Source organism: Myodes glareolus, chromosome 26 (genome assembly GCF_982192425.1).
Source record: "Myodes glareolus chromosome 26, mMyoGla1.1, whole genome shotgun sequence".
Lineage (NCBI taxonomy): Eukaryota > Metazoa > Chordata > Mammalia > Rodentia > Cricetidae > Myodes > Myodes glareolus.
The window spans coordinates 3,878,247-3,898,364 of NC_142051.1; the positions used below are offsets into that span (position 1 = coordinate 3,878,247).

Genomic DNA, 20,118 nt, shown 5'->3' on the forward strand with positions numbered 1-20,118 from the left:
GTTTGTGGGGAATTTGGCCATGGTTCCTGTCTGGTATTTTAAGAGTTGCCTGTGATTGTGTTTACATCCTGTTTGAAGCTTTAGGGTTATTAGGAAATTCATGGCTTGTAAAGAGACATGCATCTGTCTCTTTATTTTGCTGCTTTGAAGATTCTGAAGTAATTTAAGTTCCGGAATTGGTTGGCATCACCCAGTGCCAAGACTTCTATTCCATTCTGTGAAACATCATTCTTAGTGCTGGTCCCATTTAGAAGAACTGTCGACTCCATCTCTAAGCTGTGTTCTGGGCTATAAGTAGGTGCCCGGTATCTCAAGGTCAATAATGTCAGCTCCGTATCATCAGCCTCCTTGACTTCTGTACCTTTGCTGGTACCTGGCACTTTTCTGTTAGGAAGCCATGAGAGACTTCCCATTGCCCTTGCCCACTGAAGGACACTGTGGTTTCCATATTTGATAAGAATGTCATATATTTGATTTTCTGAACTTGGATTCCTTACTATGAGCTTTAAACAAATGAACCCAACTGACCACAGACTAAGACCTCCGAAGCTAGAAGTCAGAATATAGTCCTCTTCCTCCATAGTGTTATCTCAGGTATGTGGACACAGTGACCAATATCATAAGCTGTTATCCATGATTTCCTTCCAAGGATTTGCTGATGTCACATACGATTATAACTCACTTGGAGGGACAGACGTTTTCTTAAAGTCCCTGAGTCGTGTTTTCACAAGACACATTGGGTTAGATTGGTAAATCATAGCTGTATTCACATCACACTAGTGGTTCTCCGTTACAGAATTGTTGTTCTCTCAGGTGTGTGTAATTTAAAAATTATTTTCTTGTAGGCTTCATGGGTTATTCTCATAGAAGTAGGCCACAAAGAAACTTCTTTTTGCTCATCCCTCATTGAGCAGGACCAGGTCTTCAAAATCTTCTCTATTTTTAAAACAATTCAAGAGAATAAAGATACACTAGTGAGAGGGCTGAGAACCTAGATGGTTGGTGTGGTTCCTACTGCCTCTTACACAGAAAATGAGCTCTGCCCAAACTCCATCCCAACTGAACACTCTTGGGATTCTGCAGCTGCTCTGGTCTCTCACTTCACAGCCGCTGTAAACTGCTGTTTGGGGGAAAGAAAGACACAGCCCTAGAGCCTTAGCAAGAAGTCACTTAGCGGATTAGCGGATAAACCAGCAGAGCCCCAGAGTTTTAGCAAGTAGTCACTTAGCGATATAAACCAGCATCAAGGAATCTTGACAATTCTCCTGACTTTTCTCCCCACCAGCTCTCCTGCCAAATTTGCTCTTGCATGGTCCAGGACAGAAAATAGACAGGACAAGAAAACTGTAAACACATGTTTATGGTTTTCTGTGGACTAAACTGGGTTCATTCTTGCAGCTTTTCCCTCTCTCTCTCCTGTGCTCATCTTCCAATCTCACTTCCCTTGAGGCATTGTTACCACCCTCTGAGCAGAGCAAGTTTTCAGCCTACAGTGAGGCAGTGAGAAGGCCGTCTTGGCTCCTCAGACAGCTTCTGATCTTTGCAGAGAGACCTCCCAAGGCAGGCGCTGTCCTGGAGCCTTTTAACCTGGCTAGCTCCTGCAGAGTGAAACAGCACAAGGAGGCAGAAACCTTCAAAGAGCAGGCATGTTCCGTGTGTGCATGCAAAGTTGTGCACCTGATCATCCAAAAATGATGATTGAATTTAACTGTTGCTATTAACCTTTCCTTGATGGGTGGAAGGAGAGGATGAGGTAGGTAAGAGTATTTTAGGATTGTGAAAGTTTTATGACAATTGAAACGTTGAACGTTATTTTAGAAATACAGACCTAGTTAGTATATAGGGAGGTTTCCATAATGAGGCTGCACAATTTCCATGGCCTAGAAGACAGCTCTGGACCAAAAAGGTACTTGAATGTTTGAACAGAAATATAATTTGCTTTCCATTTACTTCAAAACCCAGTACCTCCATGTAAACTCAAAATTAGTATAGCAATTACTTTATAATCACAAGTCAAATATGTATCTTCCATTAAATAGGTTTCATCCCCTTCTTTCACTTCCAAAAGAAGCAATGTATTAAAAATCTCTTAGGAACAAAATGCATTTGCTTTGGATAAGAGAAAATGCATTATTAATATTATTTGGGTACTGCTAATTTTAATCATGTCTATTATGGCATAAAATATAAAATAAAAAGATTCTTTAAGACTTTCACAAGCTTTTGTGAGTTTCAGTGAAGGCAGTAGAAGATGCTGTGACTGGCCCTGTGACAATGAAGGATAAAATTTAAGGATAACCTTTAATAAGAAAATAATCATAAATAAGGAAGCAAAGTTTTAATCTTATTTCAAAGATAAGATGAGCTCCAAGTTCAAAAGACCTAAAAGATACCACACATCTAATTTTATTTAAAAAAAAAAAAAAAGCTTTTGATCCGAGGTCCCTTAGGTTGGCAGATTACTGGGGAAGTGGAATTAGGTTGATTAAAGGGCCATGCAAATCAGTTAAAATCTGCTCACATTTTGGATTCAGCAGATTTTGAAATAGCTTGTGGTTTTCCAACTTAGAGAAAGTATTTTAATCATATCTGTCTATTGTGTGCAAAGGGAAGAGATGGGACCTGCATCAGCCTCCACGTCCTGGAGTGAGCACTATATTGATTGGGCTTGTCTCCCTGTTCAAAGAGGGTCTTTTCTTGGCTCTAGTGATTGTCATAAGGAACCCACACTACTTACTGACAAATGTGGTGAGTTTAGAGATACCATCTCTGTTATCTTTCCAAAAACTTCAGTGCACCCAGAAAAATTGTCTTAATCTACTTCCAAACTTAGGTCACAAAAAATTGTGGAGTGTGGCTTTTTCCTTTGTGGAATATTAGAAAAGATACTGATTTGTTCATAAATGACCAAGTTTCAGTCCCTCTTTGTTGTCACATTTAGATGTTGGAGCTAGACATTTAAATATGAAGTTGAGAGTCTAAAATTTGTCCCATGGTCCAAGATATACCCAATTAAATATATCCAGAAAATTTCCATATATACTCAAAAGTCACAGATCTGGGGGAGGGGGGATATTACCATGTCCTTGACATCGTGGAGAACTGGCAGCCTTGAATTATGGAGAAAGGACAGTTCTAAATTTTGAAGGTCTCTATGTCTCTGTTTATCATTTTCCTGTTGCGATTCACACAATTTGATGCTTCGTGGATCCACATTTTCACTATCGCAGCAACTATCTAGTGTGGCTCTGACGCCAGGGTTGTGGAGCTGCACCAGTGTTCAGACATGCAAAGGCCGTTTGCTCAGAGTCTGGCGTCGGGTCACTTCAGCTCCTTAGTTCTATCAGTGGAACTTTCCAAACAATGAGTGAATCTTACCAGCACGGAGGTGGAAGTCTGCTCAGTCTCTGAGCATGCAATGCCGTGCAGGGACTGCCTGGTGCCACAGGTGCTGCCCTTCGTCACTGATTATTTACAAAGTCAGCTAAAATGTCTCTTTTACTTTTAAATAAGCTTCAATCTGATAGCCAAGAGTGTTGACAGCAATGCCATTCCCAAGTCTACCCTTACAGATTTTCATTTTCCTGCCAATGTACTCAGCACTGTCTGAAAGCAATTGTTAAGTGTATTACTGTTTTCTTTCTCAGGCCCTCGATGAGGTGCAAGTGACATAAGATAGGTATTCCATCTGTTTTGTTTGTGATCTCTAGTGAGCAGAACAGGACTTTACAGGCAGTAGGTATTCAGTCGGTGTTTAGAGAATGTCGAAATGAGCAAAGACTCTGAGGCCGCTGTCTCTGCAAAGACTGAGTCCGTGGCATTTGCCCTACAGAAGTGTGCAGCAGCCTCTGCTGCCACAACTTCCTGATGCCTTTAGTCTGCAGCAAATATTCACACTGGTCTTGAGTGTGCAACAAATATGACATCTCTAAGGAAATCACCTCCTAAAACTAATGAATGAAATATAGATAACTAGAAACCAAAGAATTCTAAAGGTCTCTCCCTTGGCCCATTTGTTTCTGTGGGGCAGAATAGATCTGTGCAGCCCTCCCCCACCTGAGGAAACCATTTAAATCCTGTCTCACAATAAAATTGACTAGATGGTGATGATTCTTTTCACTGTTACAGTATAGAAAAGGGCTAACATGCGTGTAAAAAAATTTCTAGAGTTTATAAAGAGAATCGTGCAGAAGAGAATCATTACTTATTATGGCCGGTAAATATTAGAGATTTCACCCAGAGAGCTGATCCAGTTTGCTGTGTGTGACTGGGATGCAAACTGAGTTCTCAAGTAGCACCAAGTGAAATGAGCAGTTTGATTTGTGTGCTCAGCGTTGGAGCCTTCCTTAGCAATTCACAAATGTCAGCCTCTTGTGTTTGAACGTCTCCCAGGCCTACCAGTAAATAAACATGGCTGATCTGCAGCGAAATGGTGCATATGCAGCCAGCGATTCCCCAGTAATGCTTCCCCCGCATGCAGTTTAAGGGGAGGTTATTTATAGTGACTTCCTGTTTCACAGTGGTGTTTCCTGACTCTCCTGTGCTATCAGGGTGATGGTGTTTGGGCGATGCCGTGTTCTAGGTATGCTCAGGGGTCAGAAGGACTGGCTTTGACCACAACCAGTGCAGCCTTGCAGTGTCTGAGAAACACTGTCTAGGGGATGTGTATCTGAGAACTAGAGGGAATTCTTTTCTCTCCAAAGCTCTTGCATCGAAGGAAAAAGATCAATACTCCCATTCATCAAGTTAGAGGGACCTCCAATTCAGGGCTTAAAATGAAGTGATTTTAGAAAATCGGGGAGGCAAAAGCTGTGTTTCTTGACCAGCATGTGAGAAGAGTGGAGAAGCACTCTGAGCCCTGGGGCCATGGATGCTCCCTGTTTATCCTTGAGCCTTAAAAGGCGGACCGCTTCCTGCTCAGGCTCTCACGTGGCATGGTTTTTTATATATCAGTCAGTTGTGCTTGTAGTATAATTACTGTAATTTTCAAGTACTTTTGAACTGATTCTTCTCTTGGTTTTCTCTTACACTTCCATATCTGGGTTTGATACACTAATTTTATTTTTATACTATAAATAAATTTCCAGCCACAAATTTAAACAAAGGTTTATGTATCTCCCCCCCCTTAAAGCACCTGGGCTCCACCAGTGTTTTTATACCACACACTGTGGGAGACACTGACTTGGAATAAGGGTCTTCCAAGAAGTGACCTTGAGACTCCTAATACTCGGCACTTCGTTGGTGCAGAAGTGGGCAGCCGATTTATGGCACCGGAAAGGTCACTGCATGGACTTGGAGTGCCCGTGGGGCTTCTACTTAAAGAGGAAAAGAAACACAGAATGAGAAAGAGGACCCTGTGCAAAGTGAACTCCAAGTATAGGGACTTAAAGAATGACGTGACCTCAGTCCGACCTGATCCGAGACAGAGCAGGTGGACGGAAGCAGGGGCAGCACAGGAGGACTCGCCACTCAGCACGTGTTCTGTTCGAAATGCTGGCACAGTCCCAGCGCACCTCATTTCTTCTGGGCATCTCAGAGTAAGTTTAGGTGTCCTCCGGAGAGATAACTGAACTGATGTTCTGGAAGCTGAACATCCCTTGTCAAAGGTCACAAGGCTACAAGTAGGAAGCTTGAATAAATTCTAGATTAATGTGAGTTTTGAGCAGAGTCTCGACGAGCAGTTGATGATGGTGGTGGAGAGAATCCTTACTGATAACGAGATGTAAAGCTTCGTCTTCTGGAGACCAACTGAACCCCTAAATATAAATAAATACATACATACATACATACATACATACATACATACATACATAACGAGATGTAAAGCTTCGTCTTCTGGAGACCAACTGAACCCCTAAATATAAATAAATACATACATACATACATACATACAAATAAATAAATAAATAAATTTAAGTAAGGATGTATAGTGTATATAATATATAAGTTATATATTATATAGTATATAAACTATATGCTATATAAAGGTATATACTACATATATGCTATATAAATGATAGGTTTATAGCATATATAAATTATAGACTATATGTAGTATATGTAGTATACCATGTATCATACAATACTATCATACATTTAATAGTATACTATATAGTATCATATACTGTATATAGAATATAGTATGCTATTAAAAAGTATTGTTTCATGTATTTGTGATTTTCAGAGCTTCCAGCTCAAGAAAAATAATCAAAATTGGCTACATAGACATTTTTTCCTTAAAATTTTTCTCATGCAGTATATTTTGATCTTGTGTCCCCTCCACCAACTCCTCCCAGGTCCTCCCCACATACCTGCACACCCATATTCCTGATTTCATGATATGGGCTGTCCTTCTGTATATGTGTTTCTTTTATTGATTAATGAATAAAGCTGCTTTGACCTGTGGCAGAGCAGAATATAGCCAGGCTGGATAGGAGAGGGAGAGAGAGAGAGAGAGAGAGAGAGAGAGAGAGAGAGAGAGAGAGTAGGCAGAGTCAGAGAGATGTCATGTAGCTGTCAAAGGAAGCAAATGCCATGTAGCTGTCCAAGAAGTAAGAGGTGACAAACCCCAACCCTTGTGTTAAAATATAAAACAATAGAAATGGATTAATTCAATATATAAGAGCTAGCTAGAAATATGCCTAAGCTATTGGATAAACAGTGTTGTAATTAATATAGTTTCTGTGTGATTATTCAGGTCTGGGTGACTGGAAATGAAAGAGCAGTCTCTTACAATTTCACCCTCCCCCTTTCACTCAATAAAACAAAAGAAAAACCAATAGGACAAAACAAAAAAGAAATAAGACAGAAGAAAGCAAAAGTGTCCCCCATGCCCAAAAACGTAGTTCATTTCCTGTTAGCCAACTACTCCTGGACATAGGGGCCTGCTCACACAGAAGCCATTGCAGGCCTGGAGCAATTAAAGCAACTGGTGAAATCTGCTCTTTCTTTTAACCTCTCTAACAGCTCATGGTAGATGAGAGCAGAAGCAGGGGAGGTATATGAGAGGTTGTGGTATTTCATGCATACAATGGTGGCATCATAGACCAATTGAGAAGTTGTGAAAATGATTGGATTTTTAATGTGGAAGTAGAAAGAAATTGATATGGGACTGAGGTAGTATAGTATGAGGCCTCTTGTTCATTTCCCCGCCACTCAGACTTCCAAAATAACCACACAGAAACTATATTATTTGCAATACTGTTTGGCCAATAGCTTAAGCATATTTCTGGATAACTCATATCTTAAATTAACCCATCTCCATTAATCTGTGTATCACTATGAGACTGTGGCTTACCAGGTAAAATTTCATCTGCCATCTGTCTCCAGCGGGGCTACAAAGCTTCTCTTTGACTCCACCTACTTTTTCCCAGCATTCAGTTAAGTTTTCCCCACCTAGCTCTGCTCTGTGCTATTACAAGTCCAAAAGAGCTTCTTTATTAACCAGTAGCATTCGCAACATACAGTGGGAAATCCCACATCACCTCCATTTTTCTGTTTAAATAAAAAGGAACATTTTAACTTTAATATAGTAAAATTACATATAATAAAACAGGTATCAAGTAAGATTTATAGTTACAATATTTATATTTACTTTATTTCTTATCATAACTAAAGAAAACTGTAACTATATATTCTTCAACTCCATCAAAGACTTCATAAGGATATAATATTACCTAAGTAAACAGGAAGTACATTGTAAGCAACTTCCAAAACTCTAGAATTGACAGAGATATCTCACTGCCTGAAGAGTCACCCAAAGTTCTTTTGTAACATGGGGGCATCCATCTTCAGCCTACACACCCATAGAGTCTGGCAGACTTTTCCATGAAGCAAGAAATTTCAAAGACAGTTCAACCTATATTGGCAGTTTGTCAGTCACTTTTTTCTGTGTCCTGCAGAATGTCTGGCAGACGCTTTCATGAAGCAGGAACCCCAAAGGACCATCTCACCCTTAGGCAAGTTCAGCAGTCATTTCTCTGTGGGTCCTACATGTCCAGTTCATACAACATACCATCAAGCAGTCCAGGCAAGAGCAATTTCTTGCCCAAATGGCTAACAAACTCCATGAGAAGCTTCTTCAATGCTCATCATTCTCTAGAAGTAGTTGGAGCTCCCAGGAGCAGATGTGTCTCACTATCACGAAAAGTCCTAAATTCTTAAACATTTTAAATGCAAAATTGGGAAAGTCTCTGAAAGATTTGAAGAATACCTATCTAATTGAAAAATGACTTTGTGGGAACCTGGTTTGTCTTGGTGCTTACCTTTATATACCTGGATGGAGGGGGGAGGACCTTGGACTTCCCATGGGGCAGGAAACCCTGACTGCTCTTAGGACTAGAGAGGGAGGGGGAGATAGGGAGGAGGAGGGAAAAGGGAGGCAGGGAGGAGGTGGATATTTTTAATTAATTAATTAATTAATTTTAAAAAAAGAAATATATCTAGAAAACCTAACTAACATGACTACAAACTTGACTATTATAGATGACTATCTATTAACCTATATTTCCTAATTATACATTATATTTCTAAATAAGCTGCACAATACCTCAATTATGACGATATAGATAGATAGATAGATAGATAGATAGATAGATACAGATATAGATATATCACAAAATTGACCTTAAATTTATATCAATAAAGCAAGATCTATATCAATACAAGTCTCTACAGCATACCCCCCTTAAATATAAAGAAACATTTATAAATAATCATTTAGGGGAATTTTGGCATAGTTCTCTCCAAACAGTTTCCTGTTTGGAAGTAATTTTAGGGATTGTTCATGGAGAACTTTCAGGTGGTCCTGGCCCATCAAACCACATTAGTCTGGAATTCATCCACAGGTTCTCATCTTCCATGTAAACAAAAGCAGAACCTCTTTTCCAAAGCAAGAAATCCTTAGCCCCAAAGTTTAGAATCAAAATACCTTTAAAATATAAGGTTGATTCTCCTTAGCAGCCTATATAATGAAATATCTCTCTATACTTACCTCCTTCACCATCAAAAATTCAAAAAACCACCAATAATATATATAATTCAAACTCTCTGTGCATATTCCATCTTTATGGCTTATTTTTCTTTATTCCTATTACTTTTCTACAAGTTTACTGTTTCTTCAAAGACTTTATTTTATTTTTTAAAAACCATTTACTTCTTTTTATAACTATACACGTTTTCTTCTCTCTCCCAAGCCTATGTACATTTATCCCCAACACCCATTTAGAGGTCCTTTTTATCTGAATCTGTCTTTATTGTGTATCTGTAATTATTTTTTTGAAAGTAATTTTATTAAATTATAAAAGTTTCCATTTACGCCCCTCTTCCCAACACCCTCCCACTCCCCCCCTCTCCTCCTCCCTCTTTGTCCCTAAGGGCAGTCAGGGTTTCCAGCCCTGTGGGAAGTTCAAGTTCCTCCCCACTCCCTCCAGGTCCAGGAAGGTGAGTATCCAAACAGACTGGATCCCAAAAATCCAGTATATGCAGAGGAAACTAGTCCCAGTGTCATTGTCAATGGCTTCTCAGAAAGACTCCGGGCCAGCCACATTCAGAGAATCCGGCCACATTCAGAGAATCTGGTTGGATCACGTGCTCCTTCAGTCGCAGTCCAACTGCCCTTGGTAAACTCTCATTAGATCCGACCCCTTGTATCAGTGGGTGATAGCATCCCTCGCAGTCCTTCGTCATTTTCTTTGTCCTTCTGCTCCTCATCTGGACCTTGGGGGGCTCAGTCCGGTGCTCCAATGTGGGTCTCCGTCTGTATCGCCATCCATCGCCAGATGAAGGATCTATGGTGATAAGCAAAATATTCATCAGTATGGTTATGGGCCAAGGCCGGTTCAGGCACCCTCTCCTCTGTCCAGAGAACAATCTGGGGATCTCTCCTTGGACCTGGGATCCCATATATAATCAAGTTTCCTATAAACCCTAAAATGACTCCCTTAGTTGAAATATATTCTTCCCTGATCCCATATTCATCCTTCCTCCCTTCCCCCCATCCCGGTCAACCGAGCTTTCTCCATTCCTCCCCTACTCCCTTCTCTCTAACCCTCTCCCCTTCCAACAACCCTCCCACCCCCCCCCCATGCACCCAAGGTTACCTGGGACTCTTGACTATTTCCTACCTCCTGGCGGATAGCTAAATAGTCTTTATCAGGTTCGTCTTCTTATTTAGCTTCTCTAGGATCACGAATAATAGGCTCAAAGACCTTTAATTATGGTTAGAATCCACTTATGAGTGAATACATACCGTGTTCCTCTTTTTGGGTCTGGCTTACCTCACTCAGTAAAGCGTTTTCTATGTCCATCCATTTGCATGCAAAATTCAAGATGTCATTGTTTTTTACCGCTGAGTAAAACTCTAATGTGTATATGTTCCACACCTTTTTTAACCATTCTTCTATTGAGGGGCACCTAGGCTGTTTCCAGGTTCTGGCTATTACAAATAGTGCTGCTATGAACATAGTTGAACAAATGCTTTTGTAGTATGCTAGGGAATCTCTAGGGTATATTCCCAAGAGTGGAATTGCTGGGTCCTGAGGGAGGTTGACTCCCAGTTTCCTGAGAAACCGCCACACTGATTTCCACAGTGGCTGCACGAGTTTGCATTCCCACCAACAATGGATGAGTGTTCCCCTCACCCCACATCCTCTCCAGCATAGGCTATCATTGGTGTTTTTGACTTTAGCTATTCTGACAGGTGTAAGATGGTATCTCAAAGTGGTTTTGATTTGCATTTCCCTGATCGCTAAGGAGGTTGAACATGACCTTAAGTGTCTTCTGGCCATTCGAAGTTCATCTGTTGTGAATTCTCTGTTCAGTTCAGTACCCCATTTTTTAATTGGGTTAATTAGAGTTTTAGTGCCTAGTTTCTTGAGTTCTTTGTATATTTTGGAGATCAGACCTTTGTCTGATGAGGGGTTGGTGAAGATCTTCTCCCAGTCAGAAGGCAGCCTTTTTGTCTTACTGACAGTGTCCTTTGCTTTACAGAAGCTTCTCAGTTTCAGTAGAACCCATTTATTCATTGTTTCTCTTATTGTCTGTGCTGCTGGGGTCCTGCTTAGGAAGAGGCCTCCTGTGCCTATATCTTGTAGACTACTTCCCACTTTCTCTTCTATCAGGTTCAAAGTGGACGGATTAATGTTGATGTCTTTAATCCATTTGGACCTGAGTTTTGTGCATGGTGATAGGTATGGATCTACTTTCATCCTTCTACAGGTTGACATCCAGTTATGCCAGCACCATTTGTTAAAGATGCTTTCCTTCTTCCATTGTATACCTTTAGCTCCCTTGTCAAAAATTAGGTGCTCATAGGTTTGTGGGTTAATATCCGGGTCTTCTATTCGATTCCAAAGGTTGATTTCTCTGTTCTTATGCCAATACCAAGCTGTTTTCAATACTGTAGCTCTGTAATAGAGTTTGAAGTCAGGGATGGTAATGCCTCCTGAAGTTCCTTTATTGTATAAGATTGTTTTGGCTATCCTGGGTTTTTTGTTTTGCCATATACACTTGATTATTGTTTTCTCAAGGTCTGTGAAGAAGTTTGATGGGATTTTGATGGGGATTGCATTGAATCTATAGATTGCTTTTGGTAGAATTGCCATTTTTACTATGTTGATCCTCCCAATCCAAGAACAAGGGAGATCTTTCCATTTTCTGGTATCCTCCTCAATTTCTTTCTTCAAAGACTTAAAGTTCTTGTCAAATAGGTCTTTCACTTCCTTGTTTAGAGTAACCCCAAGATATTTTATGCTATTTGTGGCTATCGTGAAAGGTGATGTTTCTCTGATTTCCCTCTCTGCTTCTTTATCCTTTGTGTATAGGAGGGCCACTGATTTTTTGGAGTTGATCTTGTATCCTGCCACGTTACTAAAGGTGTTTATCAGCTGTAGGAGTTCTTTGGTAGAGTTTTTGGGGTCGCTTATGTACACTATCATAGCGTCAGCAAATAACGAAAGTTTAACTTCATCCTTTCCAATTCGAATCCCCTTGATCTCCTTGTGTTGTCTTATTGCTATTGCTAGAACTTCAAGCACTATATTGAAGAGGTATGGAGAGAGTGGACAGCCTTGTCGTGTTCCTAATTTTAATGGAAAGGCTTTGAGTTTCTCTCCATTCAATTTGATGTTAGCTGTCGGCTTGCTGTATATTGCTTTTATTATATTTAGGTATGATCCTTGTATCCCCAGTCTCTCCAACACCTTTATCATAAATGGGTGTTGAATTTTGTCAAATGCTTTTTCAGTATCCAATGAAATGATCATATAGTTTTTTTCTTTCAGTTTATTTATATGATGGATTACATTGATAGATTTGCGTATGTTGAACCAGCCCTGCATCTCTGGGATGAAGCCTACTTGATCATAATGGATAATTTTTCTAATGTGTTCCTGGATTCGGTTTGCCAGGATTTTATTGAGAATTTTCGCGTCGATGTTCATGAGTGAGATTGGCCTGTAATTCTCTTTCTTGGTTGTGTCTTTATGTGGTTTTGGTATTAAGGTAACTGTAGCTTCATAAAAGGAGTTTGGCAATGACTCTTCTGTTTCTATATTATGGAATACATTAAGGAGTATAGGTATTAGCTCTTCCTGGAAGTTCTGGTAGAATTCTGCATTGAAACCATCTGGTCCTGGGCTTTTTTTGGCAGGGAGATTTCTGATAACAGCTTCTAATTCTTCACGACTAACAGGTCTATTTAGATTGTTCATCTGTTCTTGGTTCAACTTTGGTATATGGTACTTATCTAAAAAAATTTCCATTTCTTTTACATTTTCCAACTTTGTGGCATATAAACTTTCATAGTAAGATCTAATGATTCTCTGAATTTCCTCTGTGTCTGTGGTTATATCGCCCTTTTCATTTCTGATCCTATTAATTTGCATGTGCTCTCTCTGCCGTTTGATTAGTTGGGATAGGGGTTTGTCAATCTTGTTGATTTTCTCCAAGAACCAGCTTTTTGATTCATTGATTCTTTGGATTGTTTTCTCTGTTTCTATTTTGTTGATTTCAGCCCTAAGTTTGATTATTTCCAGTCTTCTACTCCTCCTGGGTGAATCAGCTTCTTTTTTTTCTAGAGCTTTCAAGTGTGCTGTTAGGTCTCCAATGTGTGCTTTCTCCGTTTTCTTTATTTGGGCACTTATTGCTATGAACTTTCCTCTTAGCACTGCTTTCATAGTGTCCCATAGGTTTCAGTATGTTGTGTCTTTGTTTTCATTAAATTCAAGGAAGACTTTAATTTCTTTCTTAATTTCGTCCTTGACCCAGGGGTGATTTAGTAGTTGACTGTTCAATTTCCATGAGTTTGTTGACTTCCTGGGGGTAGCATTGTTGTTGAATTCTAATTTTAATCCATGGTGATCTGACAAGACACAGGTGGTTACTAATATTTTTTTGTATCTGTGGGAGTTTGCTTTGTTACCGAGTATGTGGTCAATCTTTGAGAAGGTTCCATGAGCTGCAGAGAAGAAGGTATATTCTTTCCTATTTGGGTGGAGTGTTCTATAGATGTCTGTTAAGTCCATTTGATTCAATACCTCCAATAAATCTCTTAATTCTCTGTTTGGTTTCTGTCTGATTGACCTGTCCATTGGTGAGAGAGGAGTGTTGAAGTCTCCTACTATTAGCGTGTGTGGTTTGATGACTGCCTTGAGTTCTAGAAGAGTTTCTTTTACATATGTGGGTGCCTTTACATTAGGGGCATAGATATTCAGGATTGAGACTTCCTCCTGATGAGTTGTTCCTGTTATGAGTATGAAATGTCCATCTCCATCTCTTCTGATTGATTTTAGTTTGAAGTCGATCTTGTTAGATATTAGAATGGCCACACCCGCTTGTTTCTTAGGTCCATTTGCTTGGAAAACCTTTTCCCAACCCTTTACTCTGAGTAGGTGTCTGTCTTTGTGGTTGAGGTGTGTTTCTTGTAAACAGTATCTGTAATTATTTTATGACCAGAATCATCTTTTTCTTTCTTTTAATTTTTATTTATTTATTTATTTATTTATTTTTTGCTAAGTGGTCATGGCTAGGGCCAACAAGGCCCTGCCTGTTGGCTCAGCCCAGTCTAACATAGAGGAAGCATATTTACTGCCTCTGAGACTGCCCGGTGAGAGCCATTCTCAACACCTGAACTCTGGGAAGGATCGTGCAGCATGTAAACCCTTGTTTTCTGAGTAAAAGCTAAATCTGCAATACAGCTCACTGCATGGCCTGAAAATATCTCTGTGTATTGTGGCAGAATTCTGCCATACTCTCCTGCTTGCGCAAGCCTAGTAGACCTGATCCCTGAGCCATAGGCATGGTCTCAGCTACTTTCTTCCCAACTCCAAGTGGGCACACAAGCACCCAGGCCCACAAGTGCCATTCAAGTGCTTGGGCTCCTGAAAGACTTCTCTTCAAGGTGCATGCCGCTAGCAAACAGAGCCCATCCAGGAAAAAAAATGCAGCTAAACTTTGTTTTTTGGTGTCTAGAATTCCTCTCAGGCTTTATGTGGATTTAGCTAGCACATGTTGGAGCGTCAGTTTGTAGTAGGAGGCCTCTTGTTCATTTCCAGGCTACCCAGACTCCCAAAATAACCACACAGAAACTGTATTATTTGTCATACTGTTTGGTCAGCATCTTAAGCGTATTTCTGGCTAACGTATATCTTAAATTAACCCATCTCCATTAATCTGTATATTGCCATGCTGCTATGCCTTACTGAGTAAAGTTCCTGCATCTGTCTTAGGCAGGGCTACATGGATTCTCTCTGACACTGCCCTCTTTCTTCCAGCATTCAGTTTAGTTTTCCCCACCTAGCTCTGCTCTACCCTATCACAGGCCCAAAAGAGCTTCTTTATTAACCAATTATAGTCATACAGATGGGAATCCCACATCAAGGTTGCAGTAGTACAAAAAAACTCTCCCATTGATGAAGCTCCCCAAACTTGGCTCAAAATTAGACATGGACTGACAGAGGAAAGGAGAACTCTGAGGTATTCTTTAGGTTTTTCACTTATCCTCTGGGTAAATACTGATGCCATTTGCAGAGATGGAGGCCCATGCAGGAAGCACAGAATACATGGAAGATGAACCCTTAAAACTCAGAGGAGGAGATCAAGGTTAGAAATTCACACTCTGGTTTTGTCAGCGTGGAGGAGGAATCTGAGCCTTGGGGAGTAACTGAAATCATCTGTGTAGTTCAGGCAGATGAAGACAACATCCAGAGTCTGAACCTGGGATGTAGCAGTTCTCAGGGAATGAGAAGTAACTCAACAGAAGACATGTTAAAAACAGAAGCAATGAGACATTAGAAAGTCAAGAAAGTATGGTATGCTGCATTGCAGGAAGGGACATATGCCTCTGGGGCAGGTGTAAAATACTGCATCAAAGAGCAATGCAGATATATAGTGATGTAAATAGGAAAGAAGACAGAAATCTGTGTGCTAGTCAGGTTTGCCTGTTCAGTGGGAGGTTGCTGCAGGAGCAAGTGGAGATTAAAGCAACTCACAGCCTGTGATGAGACCAGAGTTCCCTGAGAAGAAAGACAATGTGGAGACTGCAAGATAGCAGAGCTCCTTACTAGAAAACGTGTGTGGAAGAAGAGGTGAAACCCTTTGTGCAGTGTGAAGGGAAGGGATGCTAAGCTTCCAAGAAGAAGAGAAGTCATGTCAAAGACTGAATAAGTGGATCTCCTGGGCCATGTTAGGGAATCACCACAGAGTATAGAACCTACCTCCCCCAATTCAAAGGGGACGTAAGCTTACTTTTCTGACCCTGGCACCCGTGTCCTCCCCCCATATCGTACACTGCTTCAGCTAGCCACTCCCATTGTTCCTCTTTGCCACAATTATTTCTCCATATGAGCTCCCAGGATGTTTTGTAAGAAATCTTTGGGATTTTCTGGTGGTTGTATTAGTCACTTTTCTTTTGTTGTGCTAAGGCACCATGACCAAGGCGACTTATAGAAGAGCTTATCAGAGCTTAGGGGTTCAGAGAGTGAGACCATGACCATTATGGCAGAGAACATGGCCCCAAACAGGCCAGACTATTGCTGAAGTAGTTATTGGGACCTTATATCTGATCCATAAGCGGAAGACACAGTTAACTGGGAATGGTGTGGACTTTCAAAGCCCCAAAGCCCACCCCCAGTGACACACCTCCACCAACATAGCCACACCTCCTGATCCTTTTCAAACAGAGCCACCAACTGAGGACCAAGCATTCATATATGAGTCTATGGAAGCTATTCTCATTTAAACATTCTGTTTGAAGATCTTCTGCAACTGTTTCTGTTGTTAGACTCATCTATAGTGTAAGGTTATTCTTCTTTTTATTCAAATAAATGGTCTTCTATTAAAAGTTCCCCCCAAACCAGTCATTTAAATAGTTTGAGTTTCCCCCACCCCCACAGGATTCTCAACTGGGTGTGATTCAGGTTTGTTTTGTCTTCATTAGAATCCTATTACTTTTATGAATCATCTTGTATAAGTGGTGAGATAGAAATAGAACTCAGACTACTATAAGTAGATTTATAGCAAGTCTTTATCTGTTCCTCCAACCAGCTCTCAAATAACCACATGGAGATCTCTTATTATGAAAGCTCAGCTGGTAGCTTAAACTTGTTTCTGACTAGCTCTTATAACTTAAATTAACCAATATTTTTATTAATCTACATTCTATCATGTGACTTTTCACTCTGTCTCATTCTGTGTGTGTCCAATTCATTACCTGTCTGGATTCTCCACCCTACTTCCCAACTTTCTCTCTGCAGCCAAAATCCTGCTTATCTATTGGCCATTTAGCTTTTCATTAGACCATTCATAGTGACATATTATCATGCAATGTAAAGGAATATTCTACAACAGACTACTTTAATACCTATATCTTAAACAAATACACACACACACACACACACACTTTGTCTTCTTCTACATTCTGCTTTCAATATTAAAAATCCTATATTCAATGTGTCTGACTTAAATGTGTTTAAATACACAGATCTGACTGTATTGCACAGTAACCCCCACTTTTTTCATCTCTGCCTGTTGAGCATTTATATTGTGCCAATACACTGAATTTTCCACCTCAAGCCGTTACTTGTTGACTGTTCTAATTATTCTGCTTTCTCTTCCAACCAGCCATGTGCTTGTTTGGATTCATTTATCATCTCTTCCCGCTGTTTTTGCTTTCAAACCAAGCAAGACACATTCCTCCCTAAGTCCTTTGTTATGTGATTTCCACTCTCTGCTAGTCTTTCTCAGTTTGTCAATGGTCTTTAGCAGTCAAGGGGACCAAACTGAATACCTTCCCTTGTCAGCTTTGTGAAGAGAACAAGGTACAAGCCACTCAGCGCTTTCCCTGGCCTGGGGATGTAGGTTAAGGCTGCACTCTTAGGTGAAGTGATATTTGCCTTGATTGTGCTGTCAGCTAAACCTACAGGTCTTGATCTCATGACTTCTGGAGGCGAGGTTTTCTCCTGTCAGCCATCCTCCTTATAATATGAGGCCATCAGCTTTTGTCCAGTTGTCCTGAATATTTATTTCCATGCTATTTATCTAGGTTTCAGAAGAGAAAGAAGGGTTCCAAAGCTCTAGAAATCCATCTGATATCAAAAAAATTATCTAGCCTCTCTTTTTTTAATCAAAAAGAAAAGAATTAACTCAGTTATGGATAATGAAATTAAGGCTCACAGAGGCTGAAGTAACTTTCTCAAATTATATTCAATAACAACGTGTGTGTGCACGTGTACATGTATGTGTGTGTGTGTGCATGCGCGCGCACTCATGTGTGTGTGTGTGTGTGTGTGTGTGTGTGTGTATGTGGTCGTGTGGTCTCAAGTGCCTTCTTTCATCTTTTAGCAGAAGACTGACTCAGAAATTATTTTTACTCAAGCTCTGGCTTGGAAGTAGACTGTCTTCCTGATTATTGCGTGCATACACTGCTCTCCTTAGCAGAGAATTAGCCACAAATTTGACAAGCACTTAACAGATGTTAAGAATGACAAGCTTCTCTCTGCTGACAGCAGAGCACCATGTCCCATCCCAAGTCCTCGATTTTCTCCTGGGAAGGCTTTGGGTGTCAGTCTCAGTGAGTCTCAGAGCTCGAACCTTTCAACTCCCGGGTTGTTAAGAGAGATCTTTGCGAAGGGTAAATCTCTGCAGACATCATAACAGGAGTAATATCTGTAGTGAGGGTTGCAGGCAGGCCTGCTTTTCATCCTGCCCAGCTCCCACATGGCTAGCTTAGCCCCAGAAATAATAACACATAAGTTGTATTCATTTAAACACTGCCTGGCCCATTATCTCTAGAGAGTTAGTTACTGACTAACTCTCACATCTTGATTAACCCATTTCTAATAATCTGTATCACACCACGAGGTGTGGCTTACCGGGAAAGATTCAGCATGTCTGACCTGGTGGCTGGCTCCGTGGCATCTGGCTCATAGCCCTCTTCCCAGCATTTTGTTCTGTTTACTCCGCCTACCTAATTTTCTGTCCTATCAAGGGGCCAAGGCAGTCTCTTTATTGACCAATGAAAATAACACAATAGACAGATAACCCTCCTCCATCAAATATCAATGAATTGGCACTGCCTGAAAGTACCATCCACCGATGCACAGATCACACTCAGCCTTTCAGAGAGGTGTGGAGGCATTTCTACAGTTGATGCCACACTAAGCCAATTAACAACACACCATTTGAACCAAAAGTCATCAATATTTTAAAATACTTCCTGTCATAAGAACATAGGGGTAGTGTGTTTTTTAAAGGCAGAAATTGGGCTCATACACAAGCAGTTAGCGGCCATTGTAACTCCCCTGGTACAGAGCAGCCATGGATGTGTTTAGTTTTCCCAGAAATACTTAGAGGCAACACTTGTTGCTCTTCCTGCATTTCATGTTCTCTGCTGACTGATCAGGTTACACACAGTTCCTTCATCCGTTTATATGGCTAGCGTGTTATTTGGATGTTTGACTCATGCTAGTGGGGTACAGTATGGGAAATGCAATTTGTAGGCGACTTAAGGCCATGCTCCTTAGGTTAGAAGCAGGCTCTGGAGCCACCCTGCTTTGCTCCAATGTCAGCAGCCCACCTACCTGCTGCTCTGTGGAAATAAACTGGTTGCTTAAATTTCATGCTTCAGCATTCCCATTGTGCAAAATGAGACTACAATGAGGATTATACAAGTTAATACACACGAAGCATCTATGTTAATTGTCTACTTCTGCTTAACAATATTACCACAAATCCAGCAGCTTAAAACCATACACATGTATTATCTCTCTGTTTCTGTATATTAGGATATTGAATGTGGCTTATCTACCCTCCCTAGGGTCTTACAAAGCCAGAGTGTTATCTGAGGTTTGATGAAAGAGGAAATCTATTCCCAAGCTCATTCACTCCGTCTGTTGGCAGACTTAAGTACAGAACTTTAATTGTGTTTTCTGGAGGTCACCTTCAGCCCCCATTACTGTCTACTACTGCATAGGCCACAAAGGAGGGAAGTCGCCAGGAGGCTGGACACTGAATTCAGCACAAAGATTCGATAACATACATCTGGAGCTTCCTGGTTAGGTGCAAGTCACAGGCTACACCCATCTCCTCAAGATGGAGTTTTAGCATCACTGTAACAAAAATACCCATCAGGCACCTCTTAAGGGAGGAAAAGAGTTGTATGGGCTTATAGTTTAAAAGTGATTTCATTGTTAATGCAGTCCTTTCTCAAGCCCACTCCTGGTAAGCTAGCAATGCTAGTGGAGCCCCACTTCATTTCAAGCGGCACCACTGCCTGGGAATTGAGCATCCTAAATCAGACCCATTGAGAGACATTTCAGATTTAAACCATGAGTGTAGGAACAGCATCAGGGAGTTGGGCATAAGGGGTCCTGGACCCTGGAGGATCAGAAGATCCTACTGCTTATGAAATCAGTCTTATAAAGGGCTTCCTAACTGGTATTTCTTCATTGGAGCTGATGTCTGAATTAGTTTCTCACGTGGGAGTGTGTGAGCTGTTCAAACAGGATATGGGTGGTGACGGTAGGCACACAGGAAGACACACACATGTAGGTGGTCATGAGTCAGCAGACACTGGAGGTCACCCGAGACTTTTGTTCTCCTGCGGAGGAAAGCGAATGAACA

General features: G+C 40.7%; 1 protein-coding gene across 10 annotated transcripts in view; it reads left to right on the forward strand.

Annotated features, from left to right (window-relative positions):
* Positions 1-20,118, forward strand: part of Grip1 (glutamate receptor interacting protein 1) — a 634,564-nt gene that overhangs the window by 454,420 nt on the left and 160,026 nt on the right. The gene's annotated exons all lie outside the window — the stretch shown is intronic.